Source organism: Macaca nemestrina, chromosome X (assembly GCF_043159975.1).
Source record: "Macaca nemestrina isolate mMacNem1 chromosome X, mMacNem.hap1, whole genome shotgun sequence".
Lineage (NCBI taxonomy): Eukaryota > Metazoa > Chordata > Mammalia > Primates > Cercopithecidae > Macaca > Macaca nemestrina.
The window spans coordinates 68397252-68423774 of record NC_092145.1 but is presented as its reverse complement, the minus strand read 5'-3'; the positions used below and the strand labels follow the sequence as shown (position 1 = coordinate 68423774).

The following is a 26523-nucleotide window of genomic DNA, read 5'->3' as shown; positions in this document are numbered from 1 at the left end:
TTATCATTTGTTTTAAGAAAATTTTTCCATCTTAATTAATTGATTGACCCACTGGTGATTCAGAATCATACAGTTTAATTTGTGTATTTATGTAGTTTCCAAAATTTCTCTTGTTATTGTTTTCTCATTTTATTTCACTGTGTTTAGAAAAGATTCATGGTATTATTTCAATTTTTGTGAATGTTTTAAGACTTGTTTTATGACCTAAGATGTGGTCTTTTTTACAATGATCCATGTACTGAGTAGAGCAATGTGCATTCTACAGCAGTAGGATGAAATGTTCTGTAAATATCTATTATGTTAATTTGGCCTATACAGATTAAGTCCATTCAATACTTCTTTGTTGATATTCTGTCTGAAAGATCTGTCCAGTGCTGAAAGTGGGGTATTGAAGTCTCCAGTTATTATTGTATTGGGGCCTATCCTCTCTTTAGCTTTAATAATATTTTCTTTATATTTTGGGGTGCTCCAGTGTTGGGTGTATATATATTTAAATTGTTGTATTTTCTTGCTGAATTGACTCCGTTGTTATATAATGATATTCTTTGTCTCTCATAGTTTTTTTTCTTGAAATCTAGTTTTTCTGAAATAAGTGTAGCTACTCATGCTCTTTTTTGTTTGCCTTGGCATGGCATATCTTATTCCTTTCCTTTATTTTCAGTCTATATATGTCTTTATAGGTGAAGTGTGTTTCTTGTAGGCAACAAATCAATGATTCTTGTTCTTCCATCCATTCAGCCAGTCTGTTTTGATTGGAGAGTTTAGTCTATTTACATTCATTGTTATTACTGGTAAGTAAGGACTTACTCCTGCCATTTCATTGTTTGAGCTTTGGTAGTTTATGGTATTCTCCTCCTTCTTTTTTTTCCCTTCCTGTGTTCCTTTTAGAGAAGGTGGTTTTCTCTGGTAATACTGTTTAGTTTCTTGCATTATATATATCTTTTGGACCCCTTGTATTTTTTTTCTTAAAGGTTAACATAGGGATTGCAAATTTTATTTTATAAACCATTGTTTTAATCTCATGACAACTTACACTGTTTGCATAAACTCGCAAACAAACAAACAAGCCAAAAGGAAGCATAACAATAACTTTATGCCTTAGCTTCATTCTCCAACTTTTAAACTTTTAGTTGTTTCTATTTAAATCTCATTTTACTATGTCTGAAAATGTAGTTGTAGTTACTATTTTTTATTCATTCATTGTTTAGAGTTTCTATATAAAGTAAGAGTATTTACACACCACAGTTACTGTGTTGTAATATTCTGTTTTTTCTCTATAATTACTATTAATATTACCAGTGAGGTTTGTACCATCAGATAATTTCTTATTGCTCATTAATGTTCTTTTGTTTCTCATTGAAGCACTTCATTTAGCATGTCACTTAGAATAGGTCTAGGTCTGGTATTGATAATATGTCTCAGCTTTGGTTTGTCTGGGAAAGTCTTTATTTCTCCTTCATGTTTCAAGGATGTTTTTCCCAGATATGCTATTCTAGGGTAAATATATTTTTTTCCTTCAGCATTTTAAATATATCATGCCACTATTTACTGGCCGGTGAGGTTTCCATTGAAAAGTCTACTTCCAGATGTAATGGAGATCCATTGTATGTTATTTGTGTCTTTTCTTTTGCTGCTTTTACTATCTTTTATTTATCTTAGGCCTTTGGGAGTTTGATTATGAAATGCTTTGAGTTAGTCTTCTTTGGGTTAAATCTACTTGGTATTCTATAACCTTCCTGTATGTTGCTATTGATATCTTTCTCCAGGTTTGGGAAGTTCTCTGTTATTATCCCTTTGAATAAGCTTTCTACCACTACATCTTTCTCTGCCTGCTCTTTAAGGCCCAAAACTTAGATTTGCCTTTTTGAGTCTATATTCTAGATCTTGTGTGTGTGCTTCATCGTTTTTGTCTTTTTCTTTTATCTCCTCTGACTGTGTATTTTTAAATAGCCTGTTTTCAAGCTCATGAATTTATTCTTCTACATGACTGATTCTACTTTTAAGACTCTAATGCATTCTTCAGTATGCCAATTACATTTTTTAGCTCCAGAATTTCTGCTTAATTATTTTTGATTATTTCTACATTTTAATTAAATTTATCTGATAGAATTCTGAATTCCTTCCTGTGTTATGTTGAATTTCTTTGAGTTTTCTCAAAACAACTATTTTGAATTCTCTATCTAAAAGGTCACATATCTCTGTTTCTCCAGTTTTTGTGCCTGGTGTTTTATTTAGTTCATTTGGTGAGGTCATGTTTTCTAGAGGGTCTTGATGCTTGTATATATTCCTCAGTGTCTGGGAATTGAAGTGTTAGGTATTTTTTTGTATTCATCTCAGTCTGTGTTTGTCTGTACCTATCCTTCCTGTGACGGCTTTCTAGATATTTGAAAGGACTTGGGTGATACAATCTAAGCTGTATGTCTCTTAGGGAGCACCCTAAGCCCAGTTAGCTCTGTGACTCTTGCAGACTCCTAGAGGTACCACCTTGATGGTCTTGGACAAGATTGCAGAGAATTCTCCAGATTTTTAGGACAGAGATTTTTGTTCTTCTCCCTTACTATTTCCCAAGAAAAGGAGTCTTTCTCTCTGTTCTGAGTCACCTAAAGCTAGAGGTGGAGTGACACAAGCACTGCTATGGCCACCACTTCTATGACTGCACTGGGTCAGATCTGATGCCACCACAGCACTGAGTCTCACCCAAGGCCTGATGTAACCCTTCCCTGGTTACCTACCACCTATGTTCGCTTAAGGACCTGGGGCTCTACAATCAGCAGGTAGAAAAGCCTCCAGACCTGTGACCTTCCCTTCAGAGTGGTGAGCTCCCCCAGACCCCTGGCATATCCAGAGGTGCTGTCTGGGAGCCAGGCCCTAGAGTCACATACCTTAGAAGTGTAATTGTGTATTCTATTGTACTGTGACTGCCCTGGCACTCAAACCACAAGACAGAGTCCTTTTCACTCTTCCCTCCCTTTCTTAAATGCAGAGGAGCCTCACCCAGTGGCTACCAGTACCATAGACCCACAGGGAGTACTGCCAGACTACCACTGATGTTCCCTTAAGACCCAGGGCTGTTCACTCAGTTTGTGTTGAATACTGCCTGACTTCAGGGCAGTGGGCTCCCCTCTTGCCCAAGGCAGGTACAGAAATGCTGTAATAGAGCCAAGTCCTGGAATAAGTCCCCTCAAAGGCTGGATTGGTGCTCTATTATCCTGTGGCAGAGCTGGTACCTAAGGTAGCGAGACAAAGTCCCATTTACTTTTCTCTGTACTTTTCTCTTATGGAAGGAGTCTTGCCCTGTAGCCTCCATAGCTGGGAGTGTGTTGAGTCTCACCTGAAGCCAGCAAGTCTCAGTGTTTCACAGCCCTTGATGTAGTATCTGGGTATCACTGCTGGTTATTCAGGGGCTAAGGGCTCTTCAGTTAGCAGGTGATGACTTCTTCCAGGTCTTGGTCATTCCCTTCAAGGCAGAAGGTTCCCTTATGGCCCAGGATGTGTCCAGAAATGTTGCTCAGGAGGAACGTCCTGGAAAAGGTGCCTAATGACTGACCAGTGCCCTCTTCTGCTGTGGCTGAGCTGGTATTCAAGATGCAAGACCAAGTCCTCCGCTCTCTTATCTCTCCTCTCCTTAAGCGGAAGGAGGGGGTCTCTTTTGGAACCGTGAGCTGTGCATCCTGGGGTTGGGGGGGGGGTTGATGTAAGCATTCCCTTAGCTGCCTCGTTTGGTGTCTAAATAGGTTTCATACACAACCAGTTCACTCTCTCTGGCCCTAGTTTAACACTTCGGCTTGCTTAGGAGTTGCAGTCCTCTTGGTGTTGACTGTTTTTCAAGTTTATTTGCAGCCCCAAAACACTTTAGCCCATGGTGGTGAGGCTTGTGGGAACTCAAGTTTGGACCACTAGGATTGTCAATTCCCCTCTGGCTAGGGCTGGTTTAAATGCTCTCTTGTTGGTCAGGCATCAGCTGAGTTTGGTCGGGTTTTGCTTTTTGTTATAAGAGGGCAACACTGAGTTCAATGCCTCCCAATTGCTATGATTTCCATCTCCTCAGACACAGAAATGGTCTCCACAAGAAACTTCAAAAGACAGAGGAGCCAGGGGGATTTGGGAGGGGTAGCATCAGAGAACAAGACTTTTCTTTTTTTTTGTACTTCTTCAGTGCCTCTTTTAGTGATTTTGAAGTTACAATTAGGTACTATGAGTGCTCACCTGATTTTTGGTTCTTATGAAGGGGTGTATGTGTGTGTGTGTGTGTGTGTAGATAGTTGTTAAGTTGATATCCTTTGGTGGGGAAGACGATTGGTGAAACCTATTCTGCCATCTTGCCTTGAAGACCTGATTAAAATTTTGGAGACAATAATAATTTAACTTTTTTACCAAAAATTATTTGTGAAAATTATATATGAAATATCTTAAGTTGGTTCATGACATATTTGATATAATTTGTGACAAATATATCACATCAATTATATAAGTCAACTTTAATCTTTATTATTAGAGATCCCATGTTCAAGTTTGCTTATAAATGCAAGAATTAGTGGCAGTGTGTTTTACAAATTTATATCAGAGGATAATCTTATTTTTTCATTATTAGACCCTCTTTGTTATTGTGCTTTCTTTTGGTTTGTCTCTAAAATGAGTACCAATAGAATCCTTTTGATTTCAAATGTATTTTGAGATGTATAAATACATATCACTTTGATTAAAAATCATTCACAAAAATATTTGGTAAAATGTATTACATACATGCTGGAGACTTTACAACATTTTACTAGGCTTATTCATTTTATTATGGTAGATCATTTGTGAGAATCCAGGTTGTGGGGGGCATGTATAGATTGTGCACAAAAGATAAAATAATAGATATGACTGGTAGTATCTTGTTGGTAGATAGTGAACTAGGAAATAGGGATGTAGCACATATTTAGACACACATGTCATAACATACACATGCATGCACATATATGCAAACATACTTTTTCTGCCTTCAGAGTCATGTATAGAAACATATACAGTGCTATAAAGAAATAGAATTTTTTATATATATATATAGTTATTAGAGCACTGAAGGCAATGAAAAACATTACAATTGTACACATAGAAACCATTGGTCTGGCTACTGTATAATAGGGTAAGTAGCTCGATTTTCAGAATGTTGTGGGGTTGGAGAAAAAATAGCTTCGACCTTCTTAGGGCATACTTTTGGATATTCTTTCCAAAGGCCAAGGGACAAACAAGACCAAATTCTCAGTCCATGCGTCACATCTGGCTCTCACTCTAATCTGATACAACCGTCATCACTACACAGTGATAGTGACTACTTTTCTGTTTTCTGCTGTAAAAAAATTAATTTGTCAGTTGCAGTGGTCTGTGAGCAGCTGTCTGAACACCGAAGCATATAGCACCCCCATCATAGGAGGTTAGCTGTAATAGGAGTAGGTGGTCCTGTAATTATATGATTTTATGTAGACCATTTTAGAAGCCTTCTAAATGAAAATCTCTTCCTGACAAGAGTAATGACAAAAAGATAATTTATTGGAAAGCAGTCAGATTGTATAAGGCTGTTAAATTACTCTACTACAGGTGAATCAGTAGCTAAGTGTGTTAAATTGGTGGTAGCTGAATTGTGACTGATAACACTCAATGGTCGTACCATATTATGTTTGCTTAGAACATGTTTCATGCTCTATTCATATTGTTATCAGAAGTACAATCTCTATATAAAGGAGAAAGTAAAAATATTTCCTCTAGTAGATAATTATAGACATTTATATATAGTCAATGGGATATTAATAGGAAAATCATATACTTTATTTTCCAAACTGGAACACTTTTGACAGTGAAAGTGACCACTATTAGTAATTACATCACAACAACAAGCATAAACAAGGAAGCAGTTTCAGAGAAATTGGGATGTATAGTTACTCTAAGAATGAGATATACAACTTGACAAGATAGTTCCACAGGTGACTCAGGCCTGGGCAGCAGTGAAACGCCTTGCCTTCTGCCTTCTACTGAAGTGACATTTGTATAAATGAATTGGTTTCCATGTTGTAGGTATTCATTTATAATAGGAGGATATAATATAGTTCCTGAGCACATTGTTTGTATTGGTTTTGCTTTAGAGCCCTAGAAATGTTTGAATGTGGTAGTGTGTTGCAGCATCATTAAATGGAGATGGCTGGTACAATGGGTGTTATCCAAAATGTTATATTTCCATAATTCCCAGTAGTGTTTTGACCCCCTTGGTCTACCTCCAGTTTGTTTCCTTCTTAGAATTTTTGTGGGAGGCTGATTTCCGATTTAAGAAAACATGTTATATTTTATTTGTTTCCTCTTTTAACTCTATTTTTCTGTACAACTGACTAATATGAATATTGTAGTTAATAGAGGCTGACAAGAAACACTCTTAATTCTCTTGTTTGCTCTGATGATATCTCACTGTGGCCTCTTAGATAGATGACTAAGTGGTTTTTTTGATGTCTTTGTGAAGTTTTATAATAGAATAAACTGGGTAAAGTGCATTTTATGGGGCTTACTTAGGTTTTTAGTTTAAAGACAATATAGCCACGAGGAGTAGTACTATTTCAATAGAACCCCAAACTAAGTCCTTTTCATCCACAATTTTTTAATTCTCTGTTAAAAATGTCATTGTAGAGATGATCTTTATACTTTTGAAAAGTACCTAATTAGATCAATCATTCCAGGTGTCTAAATTATTTTTACAAAAAATGGTTTCAGAGTTCAGGTCCAACTTGTAAAATGATGGCAAAAATTATTTTAGCTGTGAGTTGCTTGGCTTATTCATATTTCTTTTTGTCTTTCTGCACCTTTGGTATATTGCTAGATTTCCATAATTTTCATAATAGTTTGAAGAAAACCACAGTTAAGTTTAAAATTTGTTGTGACTGTGAAACTTTGCTGTTGAAAGATAAGGACGCCCCACCCTGTTCATTGGCTAAGGGGAAATATAATCAAAGTATTCCCTTTGTTCAGTCCATAGTCAACTTGCATTGTTTCTTAATTTGTGTCTTTAGATTCTGGGATATGTTCAGTTTAGAAAGTTCATTTTTACTCTGTCAGCATCTTTCTTTTAAAACAATTTCTCATTTGTACACAAATATTTTAGTCTCTTCAACCTTAACTTTTGTAAGCTACACAAATGTTACTGTATATCTTATATTATACTGCAGTATCTTTTTTGAAGGAGAATACATAATGTTGGTTGCCTTTTATAATTAAGTTACTGTGGATCAACCTTTTATGACAAATAACAGACAATTTTGTTATGAGTCTTATGTTACACTGTGATGCAGTTGTCTCTACTTTTCCATGCCCCCAATAAGGGGGTTTTCATTCTACTTCAGCTTCCTTTTATCCAGTGACATGTGCATAAAAGATCATGTTGAGCTTAGCAGTGATTCTGACAGTGCTCAGCACAAAGTAGATGCTCAGTACTTCTTTGCTGGATCTAAGTTAGCTATCGAATTTCTTTTTGCATCTCATAAAGATACATGTGTTGAGATATGATTACTTAAGGAATATTCAGGACAATGGGGAGCTGGGATGGTTGCTTTAGGCTGGGTTTGTTTTACCTACAACGGAGAAAAGAGTGACTACCACCCAAAATTTGTTTTGTATTCTGAGAAGTCAGGTTTATTTCATAACTTGAAAAAAATGTCAGTGTTTATTCAAATGAAGAAGCAAAAAATTTCAAATAGTATGCATCCACATAGAGCTCGGCTTAAAATCAGGGACATTTGTGGCATTTCTCCCCCTTTGGCCTCCTCCATCTGTCAACTTTTTGAGAAGGGTGTGTATGTTTCCATAAAATTCAGTTGGCTAACAGTAATAACATAAAACTTATTTTAGAGATTATCATTGTATATTTTTAATTTTTTTATTGGTACATGATATTTGTACATATTTATGGGATACATGCTAACTTTTGTTACATGCATAGAATGTGTAATGTTTAGCCAGAGGGGTATCCAACATGTTGAGTATTTAGCATTTCTATGTGTTGGGAACATTTCAAGTCCTCTGTTTTAGCTGTTTTGAAATATACAATACATTGTTGTTAACTATAGTCACACCCTACCCTGGTATAGAACATTAGGACTTATTCTAACTCTATGTGTGTACCCGTTAACCATTAATTATATAGGCATCCCAAATAGAACACTTAATGAAGAACCCTGAAGGAACTGAACTTTACTTCTTTGAGAAAGAAAATTGCATAATAGTGCTTAAGAAAAATGTGTATATTTAATTTCATACTGATAATGTTGGTTCTTAATGGTATTTCACTGTACTAATGGATTTTCTCATTTTGTATTACTTTCATTTTAAACATGAGAGAGCCTAGTTTTTAAAAAGTTTATTTTATTAGTATACCAGTTCTTAATTTCAAAAATGTTTAGCATAATAAAAATAACCAAAATAAAATTCAGGCAGATCCTCTTCATTTAAATGCTCAGTGGCTTTATACTTGAGTACTTGATTATACAATTTACAGTAATATTAGTTAGGGTATGGCACATGGAAATTCTATTTTGCCATTTCCTGTGCTCATTCAGTTTCCTTTGATTTAAAAATTATTAAAATTGAATAAATATTCAGCACCAGATAAGAAAAGTTTTATTTCAAAGTGAAGCAGTACAAAAGTTAATGGCCATATTTTGAACAATGTACTATGAAGTGGATTCCTTTAGTTGTTCACTTATTAACAAGATAACTGGAAAAAGGGAGAAAGAACACAATGTTTATGTTATTTGTGACCTATATTGCCCTTCAAATACTGAAGTAACACATTGGACTTAAGAATTGTAAGAGGAATAAAGATTATAAAGCATATACAAAAATCCATTATTTGTGGCTTTCTCTTACATCAGTCATGGAAAAATTTGGCATGGGAGAGAAAAGTGATGGAATTATCTGTATCTTCTATAATACTAATAAAGAACATCATAAAAATGTCTTAATCAAAGTTTTCCAGCAAGACAATGGTTTGTGTAACAGATACATCTGATGTAGCAGAATTTTCTTTCTTTTACCGGTGCCAAATATAGGTTCATAAATATATTACTGAAGACATTTTAATTTTGAAAGCCTTGCCCTTCTACTTCAGAGATAAAAAATTATTTTTGAAATACAAGGAACATTATTCTTGAAATATAAAGAAACTGCCCTGTGGTCAATGATAGTCTTAACTACTTGTCAGTCAAAAGCAGAAGTTTGTTGAGACATTTAATTACAAGGTAATGTAGTCATCAAAATGTCATTGTGGTAACTGACAGCTCATTTTGGACTGAAAGTGTGCAACTACCTCCCCTGAGGTCAGAGATATTTGGAGGTTAACTTAGTAATGACAAATCCTTTATTATCACATTATGACATTGAAAAAATGCAGTTACACTAATGAATTAATAACAGTAATAAAATGACAGTCATAATTGCATAATGTACAAGTTGTCAACTGCGTTTTTTTTTTTACATGGTTGGAATTTTTATTTTATCAGTATATTTGCAGTATATTAATTGTCCCGAATATGGCACAGACACAGAAGGATTTCTAAAATTTTTCAAATGCCATGGTCTATACTTATGGGAATCCAGTGTATCCATACTTTGATTCTACTTATCTTCTTCCCACCTCTTTCTCTTCTGCTATTTTACAAAGCTTTAAAATAAATAAGGAGAATTTGCAATTACCACCAGACCCAGTGTTAATGTGTACTTAACGTCCTTTTTATCTCAGAAAGCTTTGACTTCTGTCTGAAGAAAATTTTGGCCTAAATGTCTTGTACTTAATGCATTCAGAAGAAAATGAAAGGAAAAGGACAGGGTTTTATATATATTTATTTTATTTTACTATTTTATTTTAAATAGCAGCAGATGCAATCTTTGACTTCCTAACTTTGCATAAATATAGAAAGTAGATCTCCTTAGTATCTAACTTCCTTCTGCCTTGAAATCTTCCAGTTAATGTAACTAGGAGCTGGCTAATAATAGGTTTATGTGTCTAGTGATCTAGCCATGAGTTGGCACTTGACAGTTGACATTTATTTATAAAGAGAATTTGTGGAAAAAATGATGAGTTGGCTACTGTTTTCATTGACCTGAATTATAGAGAATGAGTTGTATTCCTTTTCAAACTTTTCCGTGGGATAACAGAAGAGCTTTTAAAATGGTGATTTGCCCGTTCTTTTTATATTTGCTTGCAATTCTTTATTTATATCTTCTCCTGAGTGCACTTAGAAACTTCTGGGTGTGCTGGGAAGGAAAGGTTTGCTCTTTGGTACTCAAGTCAGAAAGTTTACCCAAGTCTCTGCTAGGACCATAGCTTTAATAAACTGTTAAAAAGGACTGATTTCTTTGAGAGACGTTTGAAAGTAGTATACAATAGCTTTTAGATTTTGTATTACTTATATATATTTATATAGCATATATATTTTATATATAATAATTAGGAAGCTTATGTTATTTTTTCCCCAAAGGAGAGAAGGAATGCTCCAGAGTCAAATATGTTTTAGGGGAGCCTAAATATTCTTAGGAACTCATTGGTAATATGTCTGTGAATTGGCAGTGTTTTTGCAAGTTTGAAAAGACTATAAATGATAATAACCAATATGTATTGAGTAAATTTTACTGTGTTCTCAGCATTTATTAAGAATATGGCAATGGTAACACAATCTTCCCAAAATGTATGAAGAGGTACTATTATTATCTTCGTATTGCAGATGAGAAACTGAAGCACAGGGCGAGTAAGTAGCTTGCCTCAAATTATACATCTATTGTGTTGTGGAGGTGGGATTCAAACCCAGACATTGTGACCCCATAGTCCATGTTCTTAGGCCACTAAGGATATTGGAGGAAAACATACTGTAAATAACACTTACCAGGAATCAGGAGACGTGAATTCTAGTTTTACTGCTACTAAATAGTCCTTATGGTCTTGCACAAGGTTACTCTCTGGTCCCAAGTTTCCTCACTCCCAAAAATGGACAAGTTCATGGATCTGTAATCTGGTTTTATGAGAACTTCGAAAGCAGACATTCTTTTTGCATTCACTCTTTGATCATAGAGCTTTCCATTTTAATGTGTATCATTTGTTATGTTGGCTATAGAGGGTGAGGTTAAACAAAAAGCAATATGGGTCCAAATGTGAAATAGAACATATTGGTCTGAGCTGTCCAAAGACAGAATAGATTTATTTAAACAAATGGTGCATTTACCGTCAACTGGCAATGTTCAATCAGAGGATTGATGACCAGTTAGTGGGGTACTGAAGAGAGGACTCAAGTATCAGTTGGGAACTGGGATAGATCAGAAGACTTTTAATATTTCTTTCTGTCTTGGGATTTTACGCTTCTGCAAATCTCATCAATATTTCATTCATTCATTTAACAAAAGCAGTCTACCTGTAATGATATCTAAGCACATATGTATAATTATGTGAGCATACTATATATATCTTTCTGTACCTATAACCTGACTTATAGAGTGAATCTTGCATGGATTTCATCTATTAAAATAATACATACTATTCAAAGTGATCTACAGATTCAGTGCAATACCTAACAATGCCATTCTTCACAGAAATCAAAAACACAATCTGAAAATTCATGTTGAACCACAAAAGACTCCGAATAGTCAAAGCAATATTGAGTAAAACAAAGCTGGAGGTATCACACTACCTGACCTCAAAATATACTATGGTTATAATAACCAAAACAAGCATGGCATTGACATAAAAACAGACACATAAACTACTGAAACAAAGTAGAGAGCCCAGATAAATCCATGCATTTACAGCCAACAGATTTTTGTGCCAAGTACACACAATGGGGGAAAGAAGAGTTGCTTCAATAAATGGTGCTGGGAAAACTGGATATCCACATGTAGAAGAATGGAACTAGACCCTTTTCTCTTACCCTATACAAAAATCACCTCAGAGTTGCCCTGGCAACAGCCTTCCCCCGACTACTCCTCTGTCTCTCCAGTGAAAAATGGGCCCCTGCTTGCCCACTGCTTGGAAGCTGCAAACAGTTGTCTCATGAATTTTGGATCCCATTTGGATTTTCGTAATCAGTGATGGCAGTAAAGGCATCAACATTGAGAGCTACTGAGTTTTGGCACTCTCATCAGGTGTATTTACGTTATTGGCAACATTATCATCATGTCATGGCTTGGATGCAAAGCCACCAGAATGCCTGAAGGAAGGCTGTGGAATCCTATTTCAGTCTTCCATGGTAATTTCCTCCTGCAGTTCTTCCCTGAAGAGCTTACGATAACCAGGCCAGGTATCCTATGTCCTTCTCTGACCATCACGTGACTTGGCAGAACTCCTACCTCAGTTCTACAGATTTTGGAAGGTCTGGAAGGCATCCACATGACAACAGTAGGATCCAGGCATCCATAAGAGAAGAACAAGCTTAGTCTAAAGAGGAGGAGATGGAGACCAAGTCAGATGGGGAGGTAGAATGTGACCTAAGCAATATGGAAGTCACCCAGGACCTCTGTCAGTACTTTGCAGAGACTCAGAGGCACAGAGAAGACCAATGGTGGCAGCAACAGCTGGATGCAGAATACCTGGATGACTACACGAATGCTGACCATGACCTGTACTACAACATCTACTGGTCAGTGGAGCCCCTGACTAAGAAGCCCAGTGAGAAGCAACAGACTGAGAATAAAGCATTTGTTTGGGAGAGTGTCACGAAGATCCAGGCCATGGAGGCTGCAGTGCAGCTGAGCTTTGACAAGCACTGTGACAGAAAAGCAGCCCAAGTATTAGCTGGTCATCACCCTGAAGTTCTGAGCACTGGGCACAGGGACCTCTGAGAGTGCTTTCTAACAGAGTTCCCAGCTTCGCCCTTTTGGGGGGGTACACACTCTATATCTCTCCTTCTGTACATTTCTCATGGAAAGGGGAATTTGTAGTGAGGCACAAGCATGTTCACCAAAGTCCCAGTTGACCTGTCATGGATGTATGTACTATGCCAGCCCCTTAGAGGTCAGCCAGATGTGTACTGTTGACAACATGTGAAATTTTCTCCTGACATAAAATGATAATGTTGTATATATTACACTCGTTTTTGATGTTGTCAATAACAGTTCAATTCATTAAAGTTCTTGCCTAGAAAAAAAATCAAATAAAAAAAGATTAAAGACCTAAATGTAAGTCTCAAAACTGTAGAACTACTAAAAGAAAAAGCACAGGAGAAATGCTTCATGATATTCGTCAGGGCAAGGATTTTTTGGATAAGACCCCAAATTATAGACTACAAAAGCAAAAATAGATAAATGGGATTTCATCAAACTAAAATGCTTCTGCATAGCAAAGGAAATAATTAGCAGAGTGAAGAGACAACATATAGAATGGGAGAAAATATTTATAAATAATGCATCTGACAAGGGCTTGATATCAGGAATATGTATAACAAAATCAGATAACTCGATGGCAGGAAAAAACCCTAAATAATCTGATTTAAAAATGGGCAAAGACCTGAATAGACATTTCTCAAAAGAAGATATACAAATTATGAATAACCAGTGGGTATATGACAAAATTTTTAACATCACTCATCATCAGGGAAATGCAAATCAAAACCACAATGAGATATCATCTCACACCAGTTAGAATGGCTGTCATCAAAAAGATAAAAAACTAACAAATGTTGACAATGATACAGTTAAAAGGGAACTCTTATACACTGTTGGTGGAAATGTAAATTAATATAGTCATATGGAAAATACTATGGAGGTTTCTCAAAAAAATGAAAAGTAGAACTACATGTAATTCAACAATCCTACCACTGAATATATATCCAAAGAAGCTGAAATTAATTTGTCAAAGAGATACCTATTCTCCCGTCTCTATTCCAGCACTATTTGTATTAGCCAAGATATAAAATCAACCTAAATGTCCATCAAAAGATGAAGAGCTAAAGAAAATGTAGTATTTATAAACAATGGAATGTTACTCAGCTACAAAAAGGAATGAAATCCTGTTATTTGCAGCAGCATGGATAAACCTGGAGGACGATATGTTAGGTAAAATGAGCCAGGCACCAAAGGACAAATATCACATCATCTTACTCATATGTGAAACCTAAATAAGTTGATATCTGTGATGGTTAGTACTGAGTGTCAACTTGATTGGATTGAGAGATACAGAGTAATAATTCTGGGTGTGTCTGTGTGGATGTTGCCGAAAAGAGATTAACATTTGAGTCAGTGGACTGGGGAATGCAAATCCAGCCTTAATCAAGTGGGCAAAATCTAATCAGCTTCCAGCAAATACAAAGCAGGCAGAAAAACATGAAAAGGCAAGATGACCCTAGCCTCCTAGCCTACATGTGTCTCCTTGTGCTGGATGCTTCCTTCTCTCAAAAATTGGACTCCAAGTTCTTCAGTTTTGCACCTCGGACTGGCTCTCCTTGCTCCTCAACTTGCAGACAGCCTATTGTGGGACCTTGTGATTTTGTAAGTTAATACTCAATAAACTCATATATATATATCCTATTAATTCTGTCCCTCCCAGAGAACCTTGACTAATAAAGATTTTGGTACCAGAAGTGGGGTGATACTAGAGGAACAGAATATAAATGATGGAAATATAAATGTATTTCCTTGGTTTTGTGTTTTCTAAAGTTGGCTACTTAATATGAGTAGACCCAAAAATGCTAAAGACTCTACTTCTAGTAGTATGGAGAACACCGATAGTCCTTGGCATGAACTATTTGGAGAGTTATGCAAAATAAATGCATTTTATACTCCTGATTACTGCTCATGAGAGGCAAGGAGTTTAGTGGCTCTATACATAATACCATTGGCCATATATGGAGAACCAAGGAATATAATGAATCTGGTTGGTTGCCCTGAAGTTCAGTGGACAAAGTGATGAAAAAAAAAAGATGAACTCAAGGATTCTGTCTCCTGACTTCAGAAGCAGATACTGAGCCTCAAATCTGCTAAGATTGCCCTGAGTGAGAGTCTTATCTCCTATAGAGAAAGAGCTGACATTGTAGAAAAACAGACACAAGTTCTTATCATGAAAGTGGCTAATCTGCAATGAAAGATGCATAGACTTCCTTGCCACGTGTCTACTGTTAAAGTGAGGGCATTTATTGGAAAAGAATGGGACCCTGCAACTTGGAATGGGGATGTGTGAGAAGACCCTGATGAAGCTGGGGACACTGTGTTTGCAAATTCTGAGGAACCTTTTTTGACAGAAGGAACAGCTTTCCCATCCCCAGTAGTGGCAACATCGCCTCCCTGACCCAGGCTGCCATCAGCCTTTCCACCTTTGTCTGAGGAGATAAACCCTGCACTGCCTGAGGCAACAGTGATGGCCTCCACTGAGGCAGTTGCCAGGCAGGATAATGTTGATTCTCCTCAGAAGCCACCCCCAACACCTCTGTTTGCTTCTAGACCTATAACTGGACTAAAGTCGTGGTGGGCCCCTAGAGGTGAGGTTGAGAGTGTGACCCCTGAGGAGGTGTGCTACACTTGAAAACAACTGTCTGAGTTCTCTAAATTATATAAACAGCAATCTGGAGAACAGGAATGGGAATGGATACAAAGGGCATGGGATAATGGTGGAAGCAACATAGAGTTGGTTCAGGCGGAATTTATTGATTTGGGCCCACTAAGTAGGGACTCTGCCTTTAATGTTGCAGCTCAGGGAGTTAAAAAAGGTTTTAATAGTTTACTTGCTTGGTTAGCTGAAATATGGATTAAAAGATGGCCCACTGTGAGTGAGTTGGAAATGCCTGATCTCCCTTGGTTTAATGTAGAGGAAGGGATCTAAAGGCTAAGGAAGATTGGGAGCGTGGATTGGATTAGTCACTTTAGAACTACTCATCCCATCTGGGAGGGTTCAGAAGATATACCCTTGACCCATGTCTTGTGAAATAGATTTGTGAGGGCAATACCTGTATCTTTGAAGAGCCTATAGTTGTTCTTTTCCACATATTAGGTTCTCTAACAGTGGGAACCACAATTACTCAACTATAAGATTTAAATACAATGGGAATAATTGGATCTTGGATCCTTAGGTGGTAGAGGCCAAGTGGCAGCACTCAGCTGTCAAAGGCAAGGTGGGCATAGCTACCATAATGGATAAAAGAGGCAAATCAGCAATCGCATAGAGCTCTGGCATTGGCTAATTAATCACAGTATTCCTAGAAGTGAAATTGATAGGAAGTCTACTGCATTCCTTCTTAAATTATACAAACAGAAAACTTGTAAGTAGAATGGACAAAATACTAAATTGAATTATAAAGTCAGAGAATCCTGCCCCCTTAATCAATTTCCAGACTTGAACCAGTTTACAGAACCAGAACCTCTTGAATGAAGGGGAGGCCGGGTCCCCTTGAGGAAGGACCACACTACACTATCAACAATTTATGCTGTGAATCTTTCTCCCATCGTTCCCTAAGGGGACCACTGGCCTTTTACCAGGGTAACTGTGCACTGGGGAAAGGGAAATGATCAGACATTCGAGGACTACTGGATACTGGCTCTGAGCTGATGTTGATTCTAGGCAACTCATAATGTCAATGTGGTCCTTCAGTTAAAGTACAGGCTTATGGAGGTCAGGTAATTAATGGAGTTTTATCTCAGGTCTGACTTACAGTGGGTCCAGTGAGTCACTGGACTCATCCTGTGGTCATTTACCCAGTGCCAGAATGCATAATTGGCATAGACAACTTAGCAGCTGGCAGAACCCCCACATTGGCTCCCTGACTGGTAGGGTGAGGGCTATTATGGTGAGAAAGGCCAAATGGAAGCCATTAGAGCTGCCTCTATCTAGAACATTGTAAATTAAAAACAATATCACATCCCTGAAGGGATTGCGGAGATTAGTGCCACCATCAAGGACTTGAAAGACACAGAGGTGGTGATTCCCACCACATCCCTGTTAAATTCTCCCATTTAGCCTGTGCAGAAGACAGATGTGTCTTAGAGAATGACAGTAGATTACTGTAATCTTAACCAAGTGGTGACTCCAATTGCAGCTGCTGTACCAGATGTGGTTTGATTGCTTGAGCAAAATAACACATCTCCTGATACCTGGTACACAACCATTGACTGTACAAATGCCTTTTTCTCCATTCCTGTTTATAAGTCCCACTAGAAGCAATTTGCCTTCAGAAGGCAAGGACAGCAATATACCTTTACTGTCCTACTTCAGGGGTATATCTACTCTCCGTCTTTCTGTCATTATCTTATTTGGAGAGCCTTTAGACCCTGTTTGCTTCCACAAGATATCACACTGGTCCATTACATTGATGACATTATGTCGATTGGATCCAGTACGCAAGAAGTAGTAAACACATTGGAGACATTTGCATGCTAGAGAATGGGAAATAAATCTGACTAAAATTTAGGGACAATCTACCTCACTAAAATTTCTAGGGATTTAGTGGTTTGGGGCCTGTTGAGATATTCTAAAGTAGAAAATAAATTGCTGTATTTGACCCTCCTACCACCAAGAAAGAGGCACAATGCCTAGTAGGCTTATTTGGATTTTGGAGGCAATACATTCCTCATTTGGGTGTGTTATGCCAGCCCATTTACCCAGTGACCCCCAAAGGCTGCCAGTTTTGGGTGGAGTCCAGAACAGAAGAAGGCTCTGCAACAGGTCCAGGCTGCTGTGCAAGCCATCTGCCACTTGGCACATATGACCCAGCAGATCCCATGGTGCTTGAGGTTTCAGTGTCAGATAGGGATGATGTTTGGAGCCTTTGGCGAGCTCCCACAGGGGAACCACAGCAAAGGCCTCTAGGATTTTGGAGCAAGACCCTGTCATCTTCTGCAGATAACTACTCTCCTTTTAAGAGACAGCTCTTGATCTAGTACTGGGCTTTGGTGGAAACTGAACGTTTGATTATGGGTCATCAAGTCACCATGCGACCTGTACTGTCTATCATGAACTGGGTGCTTTCTGACCCATCTAGCCATAAAGTGGGTCATGCACAGCAGCATTCCATCATCAAATGGAAGTTGTATATACGTGACTGGGCTTGCTCAGGCAGGTCCTGGAGGCACAAGTAAGTTACATGAGGAGGTACCTTAAATGCCCATGTTCTTCACTCCAGCCACCCTGCCTTCTCTCCCCCAGCCTGCACCAATGGCCTCATGTGGAGTTCCCTATGATCAGTTGACCAAGGAAGAGAAGACTAGGGCCTGGTTCAGATGGTTCTGCACGATATGCAGGCACCACCCAAAAGTGGACAGCTGCAGCACCACAGCCTGTTTCTAGGACATCCTTGAAGGACAGCGGTGAAGGGAAATCTTCCTAGTGGGCAGAACTTCAAGCAGTGCACCTGGTTGTGCACTTTGCATGGAAGGAGAAATGACCAGATGTGCGATTATATACTGATTCATGAGGTGTAGCCAATAGTTTGGTTGGATGGTCAGGGACTTGGGAAAAGCATGATTGGAAAATTGGTGACAAAGAAATTTAGGGAAGAGGTATGTGTGTGGAACTCTCTGAGTGGTCAGAAACTGTGAAGATATTAGTATCCCATGTGAGTGCTCACAAATGGGTGACATCACTGGAGGAGGAGTTTAATAATCAAGTGGATAGGATGACCCATTCTCTGGATGCCACTCAACCTCTTTCCCCAGCCACCTCTGTCATTGCCCAATGAGCCCATGAACAAAGAGGCCATGGTGGCAGGGATGGAGGTTATGCATGGGCTCAGCAACATGAACTTCCACTCACCAAGGCTGATCTTGCTGTGGCCACTGCTGAGTGCTCCGTTTTCCAGCAGCAGAGATCAACACAAAGCCCTCGATATGGCACCATTCCTTTGGGTAATCAGCTAGCTACCTGGTGGCAGGTTGATTATATTGGACCTCTTCCATCATGGAAAGGATAGAGGTTTGTCCTCACAGGAATAGACACTTACTCCAGATATGGGTTTTCCTTTCCTGCATGCAATACTTCTGCCAAGACTACCATCCGTGGACTCACGGAATGCATTATCCACCATCATGGTATTCCACACAGCATTGCCTCTGATGAAGGCACTCACTTTATGGCTAAAGAAGTGCAGCAGTGGGCTCAGGCTTATGGAATTCACTGGTCTTACCATGTTCCCGATCATCCTGAAGCAGCTGAATTGATAGAACGGTGGAATGGTCTTTTGAAGTCACAATTACAACACCAACTAGGTGACAATGCTCTGCCAGGCTGGGGATAAGTTCTCCAGAAGGCCGTGTATGCTCTGAATCAGCATCCAATATATGGTACTGTTTCTCTCATAGCCAGGATTCATGGGTGCAGGAATCAAGGGGTGGAAGTGGAAGTGGCACCACTCACCATCACTGCTAGTGATCTACTAGCGAAATTTTTGCTTCCTGTTCCTGCGACATTATGTTCTGCTGGTCTAGAGGTCTTAGTTCCAGAGGGAGGAACGCTGCCACCAGGAGACACAACAACAATTCCATTGAACTGGAAGTTAAGTTCGGCACCTGGACACTTTGAGCCCCTCCTACCTTTAAGTTAACAGGTTGAGAAGGGAGTTACAGTGTTGGCAGGGGTGATTGACGCAGACTATGAAGATGATATCAGTGCACTACTCCACAACAGAGGTAAGGAAGAGTACTCATGGAATACAGGAGATCCATTAGGGCGTCTCTTAGTATTACCATGCTCTGTGATTAAGGTCAATGGGAAACTATGACAGCCCAATAGAGGCAGGACTACAAATGACCCAGACCCTTCAGGAATGAAGGTTTAGGTCACTCTACAAGGAAAAAAGAACACAACCTGCTGAGGTGCTTGCTGAAGACAATAGGAATACAGAATGTGTAGTAGAAGAAGGTAGTCATCATTACCAGCTACAATTATGTACCAGCTGCAGAAACGAGGACTGTGTCATGAGTATTTCCTCCTTTTGTTAAAAACATGTTTGTGCATATATACACTTGTACTAAGAAAATATCTTGATTTTATTTCCTTTTCCTTTATCATGTAACATGAGATTTATTGACTCCATATCAGCATTTAAGTATTGTTAACTTTATGTAATAGTATTTGGGTTGGTGCCATTTCAGTTGTCAAAGGATAGTTGTATTATGATAGGCGTAATTATGACCTCACTATTTTCTTTATTTGAAGATTATGTATGATCTCAGGACATGTCTATGGGTTCAAGTTGACAAGGGGTGGACTTACGATGGTTAATACTGAGTGTCAACTTGATTGGATTGAGGAATATAGAGTATTAATTCTGGGTGTGTCTGTGTGGGTGTTGCCCAAAAGAGATTAACATTTGAGTCAGTGGGCAGAGGAAGGCAGATCTGGTGTGCAGAATCTAATCATCTGCCAGTGAATGTAAAGCAGGCAGAAAAACGTGAAAAGCAAAACTCCCAGCCTACATTTTTCTCCCTTGCTGGATGCTCCCTGCTCTTGAGTATTGGACCCCAAGTTCTTCAGTTTTGGGACTTGGACTGGCTCTCCTTGCTCCTCAGCTTGCAGACAGCCTATTGTGGGACCTTGTGATTGTGTAAGTTAATACTCAATAAACTCTCCTATTAGTTCTGTCCCTCTCAGAGAACTCCTAGAAGTACAGAGTAGAATAGTGATTACTAGAGACTAGTGAAGCGGGAGAGGAGTGGGAATGGAGAGAAATTGTTCAACTGGTACAAAGGTACTGCTAGAAAAGAGGAATAATTTCTGGTGTTATATTGTGCAGTAGGGTGACTACAGTTAATAATAATGTATTATATATTTCAAAGTAGCTGGAGGAGAGAATCTTGAAATGTTATCACAACATTGAAATAAGCTAATCACCATGATATGATTATTATACAATATATACATGTATTGAAACATCACACTGCACCCTATAAACTTGTACTATTATTATATCAGTTATAATAATTTAAAAACTCACGTTAAAAAGCTTGTAGATCTAGTTCTAAAAAAGCGGAAATGTAATATGCAATGTTGCTTATTTTTAAAAGACAAATGGTTACAATGTTTTTGTTTAGGATGGAAGTAGATCTGTACCTTAATATGACATTGCACAGGAGATTTCAGATACATAGTCAGTAGAAGTTTTGGGATGGAGCATATTCAAAGTAAATGAAACTGCATAAAGAATGGCGCCTGGAATGAATTATACTCCACTTGACATTTCTTCATTTCTCAATTTAAAACAACTGAGTGGCCATAGGTATGAGCTCTGAAGAAAACAGTAACTCAACTTGAATGCGGGTCCTACCATTACTACCTGTGAAACTTGGAAAGTAATTTAACCATTTCAAATATCACTTTCCTCATTTGTAAACTGGGTGCAATAACAGACCTGTATCCTAGGGTTGTTATTAGAATTAAATGATTTAATACATGGGTCTTTACACTATTATTTATATCTGTGTTCTTTTGGTTCTTTTTTCAACATATGATCCATTATCAACTTCAAAACTTATAGTAGAAGATTGATGGTTGTGAAAACATACCTCATTTTATTGGACTTCACTTTATTGTGCTTCTCAGGTATTTCCTTTTTAACAAATTGTGGCAACCCCACATTAAGCAAGTGTTTCAACAGTGTATTTCTGATAGCATTTGCTCACTTTGTGCCTCTGTGTCACATTTCGGTAATTCTTGCAATACTGCAAATGGTTTCATTATTATTATATCTGTTATGGTGATCTGTGATCAGTGATCTTTGATATTCTCACTGTAATTGATTTGGAGCACCAGAAACCATGCCCATGTAAAATGGTAAGTTAATAAACGTGTGTGTTCTCACTGCTCTACTGCTTGGCTATTTCTTAGTCTCTCTCCCTCTCCTTGGGTCTCCCTATTCCCTGAGGCACAACAGTATTAATACTAGGCCAATTAATGACCCAACAAGGGCCTGTGTTTAAGTGAAAGGAAAAATCACATGTCTCTAGCCTTAAATCAAAAGCTGGAAATGGGCCAGGTGCCTTAGATCACACATTTAATTACAGCACTTTGGGAGGCTTCGGCTACAGGATCACTTGAGCCCAGGTTTGAGACCAGCCTGGGCAATATAGCAAAACCTCATCTCTACAAAAAACTTAAAAAAATTAGCTTGGCATATGAGTTCATGCCTGTAGTCCCAGCTGATAGGGAGGCTGAAATAGGTGGATCACTTGGGCCCAGGTGGTAGAGGCTGCAGTGAGCCATTCGTGTGCCACTACTCTCCAGCCTGGGTTACACATCAAGACTCCGTGTGATAAAAAAAGAAGCGAGAAATGATGAAGCTTAGTGAAGCTTGTGAAAAACCTCTAAGATAGGCAAAAATCTAGGCCTCTTTTGCCGAACAACTATCCAGATCTTAATGCAAAGGAAAAGTTTTTGAGGAAAGTTAAAAGTGCTACATCAGTGAACACACAGATGAGAAGAAAGCAAAACAGACTTTTGCTGATATGAAGAAAATTTGTGTGATCTGGCTAGAAGATCAAATCAGCCACAACATTCCCTTAAGCCAAAGCCTAATCCAGAGCAAAACCCTCTCTCTCTTCAATTCTGTGAATGCTGAGAGAGGTAAGAAGCTGCAGAAGAAAAGATGGAAGCTAGCCAAAGTCAGTTCATGAGGATTTAAGGAAAGAAGCTGTCTCCACAATATAAAAGAGTGAGGTGAAGCAGCAAGTGCTGATTTAGAATCCAGCTAAGATAACTGAGGAAGTTGTTTGGCTACATCAGATAACAGATTTTCAGTGTAGATGAAACAGTCTCATAGTGGGAAAACATGCTGTCTAGAACTTTTGTAGCTGGAGAGAAGTCAATGCCAGGCTCCAAAACGTCAAAACACAGGCTGACTCTCTTGTTAGAGTCTAATGCAGTTGGTGACTTTAGTTGAAACCATGCTCATTTACCATTCTGAAAATCTTAAGGACCTTAAAAATATGCTAAATCTACTCTGCCTGTGCTATGCAAATGGCACAACAAAACTTGGGTGACAGACTGCACATTTTTTTTATAGCACAGTTTACTGAATATTTTAAGCCCACTATTGAAACCTACTGTTCAGAAAAAAGAAAAGATTTCTTTCAATATATTACTGTTCATTGACAAAGCATCTGGTTACCTAAGAGCCGTGATGGAGAAGTACAGGAGATTCATGTTGTTTTCATGCCTGCTAACACAGCATCCATTCTGCAGCCCATGGATCAAGGAGCAATTTCGATGTTCCAATCTCTTTTTCTAAGAATACATTTTGTAAGGCTACAGTGGCCACAGATAATGATTCATGTGATGTATCTGGAAAAAGTCAGTTGAACACCTTCTGGAAAAGATTCACCATTCTAGTTGCCATTAAGAACATCTGTGACTTACAGGAGGAGGTCAATATCAATAGGAGTTTGTAAAAACTTGATTCCAGCCCTCAGGGATGACTGAGGTATTCAGAAGACTTCACTGGAAGATGTTACTGCAGATGTTGTAGTGAAGCTGCCTAGTTGTCTGGAGTAAATACCGAAGTTCTTGCTCTCACGGCCAAGGAAATTAAGGTCGCGGACACACACATGGACACACACATAGACACAGACACAGAGCGAGATTGGAGCAGGAGTTTAATAGGCAAAAGAACAGCTCTCTGTCATAGAGAGGGGTCCGAAGTGGGTTACCAAGTTGTAATAAAAATGTCAGGGATTTTATAAGTGGGCTAGTGAGGATGGGGTGTCTTATCTTCCTAAGGTCCAAAGATTTAGTTGGGACCAGGTGTGCTATCTTTTTAGAGCAGAGTTTTCTATCAGCTCTCACCCCATTTCTTGATCATGTAGGCAGACTCAGTCTGTCCTGCTCTGTGCTCCTATTTTTTTTTTTTTTTTCTTATCTGGGAGGGAGAATTTCTGTGTCGGTTCCCAGACATCTTCTTACAGCTGCAGGCATCCCCCTGTGTCTGCTTCTGGATTCCCTATCTTAGTGTGCCTGTGTCTGCTTCTACATTCCCTGTCTTAGCGGGCCTAAGGGGAAAGGAATGTGCTAATTAAGGCTCACTGTTTTCACTGGGGCTCATTGTATGAGTGTGAAGTTTGGTGCTCATCCAGGAGACTCCCCACTCCTTCTGTGCCCGAGTTGATTATCTGTGTTTTACAGCCTGATCTTCCAGGCTGCCTTTTGTTAGAAGATAAGTGATTTCTTTGAACTGCATGAGGTTAGAAAGGGAGCTATTTATGCTTTTTGTTAGAAGGAAAGTTTTCTGCAGGGGACTCTTTTCACTTGAACTGTCCACCCAAAGAATTTCTTTCTATCTTCTACAACTTATTTCCCCTCTCAGGAATGGAATAACTAACTGCTGTTAGGGGGAGTTGGGTGATGATTTCTGGCTACTTCCTGCTGGAGGGGGTTGTTGTGTGGGGAACAGCAGCTAGGGCTCCTCCTGAGGTCGATCTAAGTGTCCCTGGTAGACGTAAATGGCATTTTCATTTTCGGCTCCATTTGCAGCACCATCTGAAACTTGATGGCTTGTAGGCGAGAAGAGATAAACTTTACAAGGTTTAGAATATAGGGTCCAAGGCCGGGCATGGTGGCTCACGCCTGTAATTCCAGCACTTTGGGAGACTGAGGCAGGTGGATCGCGAGGTCAGAAGTTCAAGACCAGCCTGGCCAAGATGGTGAAACCCCATCTCTACTAAAAATACAAAAATTAGCAGAGTGTTGTGGCGGGTGCCTGTAATCCCAGCTACTTGGGAGGTTGAGGCAGAGAACTGCTTAAACCCAGGAGGCAGAGGTTGCAGTGAGCTGAGATTGCACGACTGCACTCCAGCCTGGGCAACAGAGTGAGACTCCATCTCAAAAAAAAAAAAAAAAAAAAAAAGAATATAAAGTCCAACTATGAGTATTAAGACCACCATTATTAGCGGGGACACTGTAGGCCACAACCATGACAACAGAGTTTGTTTGATATCTGTGAACCATTTAGATGGTTAGTGCTGTTGTCAGTGGGTGTATGGGGCCTGGCTTTGCTCAGCTTCCTTGGTCTTACTTTCTCCAAAAAAGGAAACCTCTGGGTTATAGGTTATCTGGCAGGATTTGTAGGATAATTGCCCAGAACTAGAACATTGTTCAAGATTTTCTACATCACCCATCCCTTTTTGTTTTCTTTGAGTCACAGCTGGAGATTTGTGGTTGGCTCACAGGAATTAGAAAATGTAGGCAAAAACTTAAACACAACTAATGAGACTAGAAGTTAACAGAAGATTTATGAAAAGTTTTAAAGACATAATTTTTCCCTCTCTAGTCCTCAATTTTGTTAAAAACAACTTATGATAGGACTGAGCTGTTTGCAAAATAAACTTGTCTTATACTTGGCCTGATTATTTGCATAAAGCACAGCAAGAGTGATCACCTTTACATAGGCCTTTTTGATTGGCTTTTATGGAACTCTGTTCCACAAGGAATCTCAGATAGGGCTTTTTAAAGCCAAGCCAAGTCATGGGTTTGTACTTTCAAATACCCCTGAATTGGGTAAACTTCTTTTTTCTTGAGGTTCCAAGAGCATGGGGTTCCTAAGCCTGTTAGAAAGTGACATTCTTCCCCCACTCCCCGTGATAGGCCCCGGTGTGTGATGTTCCCCTTCTCGAGTCCAAGTGATCTCATTGTTCAGTTCCCACCTATGAGTGAGAACATGCGGTGTTTGGTTTTCTGTTCTTGAGATAGTTTGCTGAGGGGGGAGGGGGGAGGGATTGCATTGGGAGTTATACCTGATGTAAATGACGAGTTGATGGGTGCTGACGAGTTGATGGGTGCAGCACACCAACATGGCACAAGTATACATATGTAACAAACCTGCACGTTATGCACATGTACCCTAGAACTTAAAGTATAATAATAATAATAATAATAAAAGCAGAGATTGGAGTGATACACCTACAAACAAAGGAATACCAAAGATTGCTGGCAATTGCCAGAGACTAAGAAAGAGGGATGGTACAGATTCTCCCCCAGTGCCTCCAGAAGGAAACAATCCTTGCCAAAACCTTGATTTTGAACTTTCAGCTTCCAGAAACAGTAAATATACATTGTTTTAAGCTATCCAGTTTGTGGTTACTTGTTATGGCAGCCCTCAAAACCAATACAGTAATTTTCACATCATTAGTCTTAAAGAAAAAGGTTATAGGAACAGGAGTCAACCTCTTGGAGTTTCAATTTCCTCCCCTTTAAATTGGGAATAATAACATCTGTCCTTCCATTGTACTGAGAAAATGATCATAAAAATACTTAGAAACTGAATTATAAATGCAGAGTATTACTCTTTCAGGTGTATGCTTCTAATCGCTTTGTCAGCTCTAATTTATTGTGTTTTTCTCTTTCCCTTTCTTTTTTTCTTTTTGTTTGTTTGTTTTTTTATTTTATTTTTTTTAAAATTTATTTATTATTATTATACTTTAAGTTCTAGGGTACATGTGCATAACGTGCAGGTTTGTTACATATGTATACTTGTGCCATGTTGGTGTGCTGCACCCATCAACTCGTCAGCACCCATCAACTCGTCATTTACATCAGGTATAACTCCCAATGCAATC

General features: G+C 38.7%; 1 protein-coding gene and 1 pseudogene across 7 annotated transcripts in view; both read left to right on the top strand.

Annotated features, from left to right (window-relative positions):
- LOC105488007 (dachshund family transcription factor 2) overlaps positions 1-26523 on the top strand; it is a 692336-nt gene that overhangs the window by 154670 nt on the left and 511143 nt on the right. The window lies entirely within an intron of this gene.
- Positions 10456-23790, top strand: LOC139360611 (gem-associated protein 8 pseudogene; annotated as a pseudogene).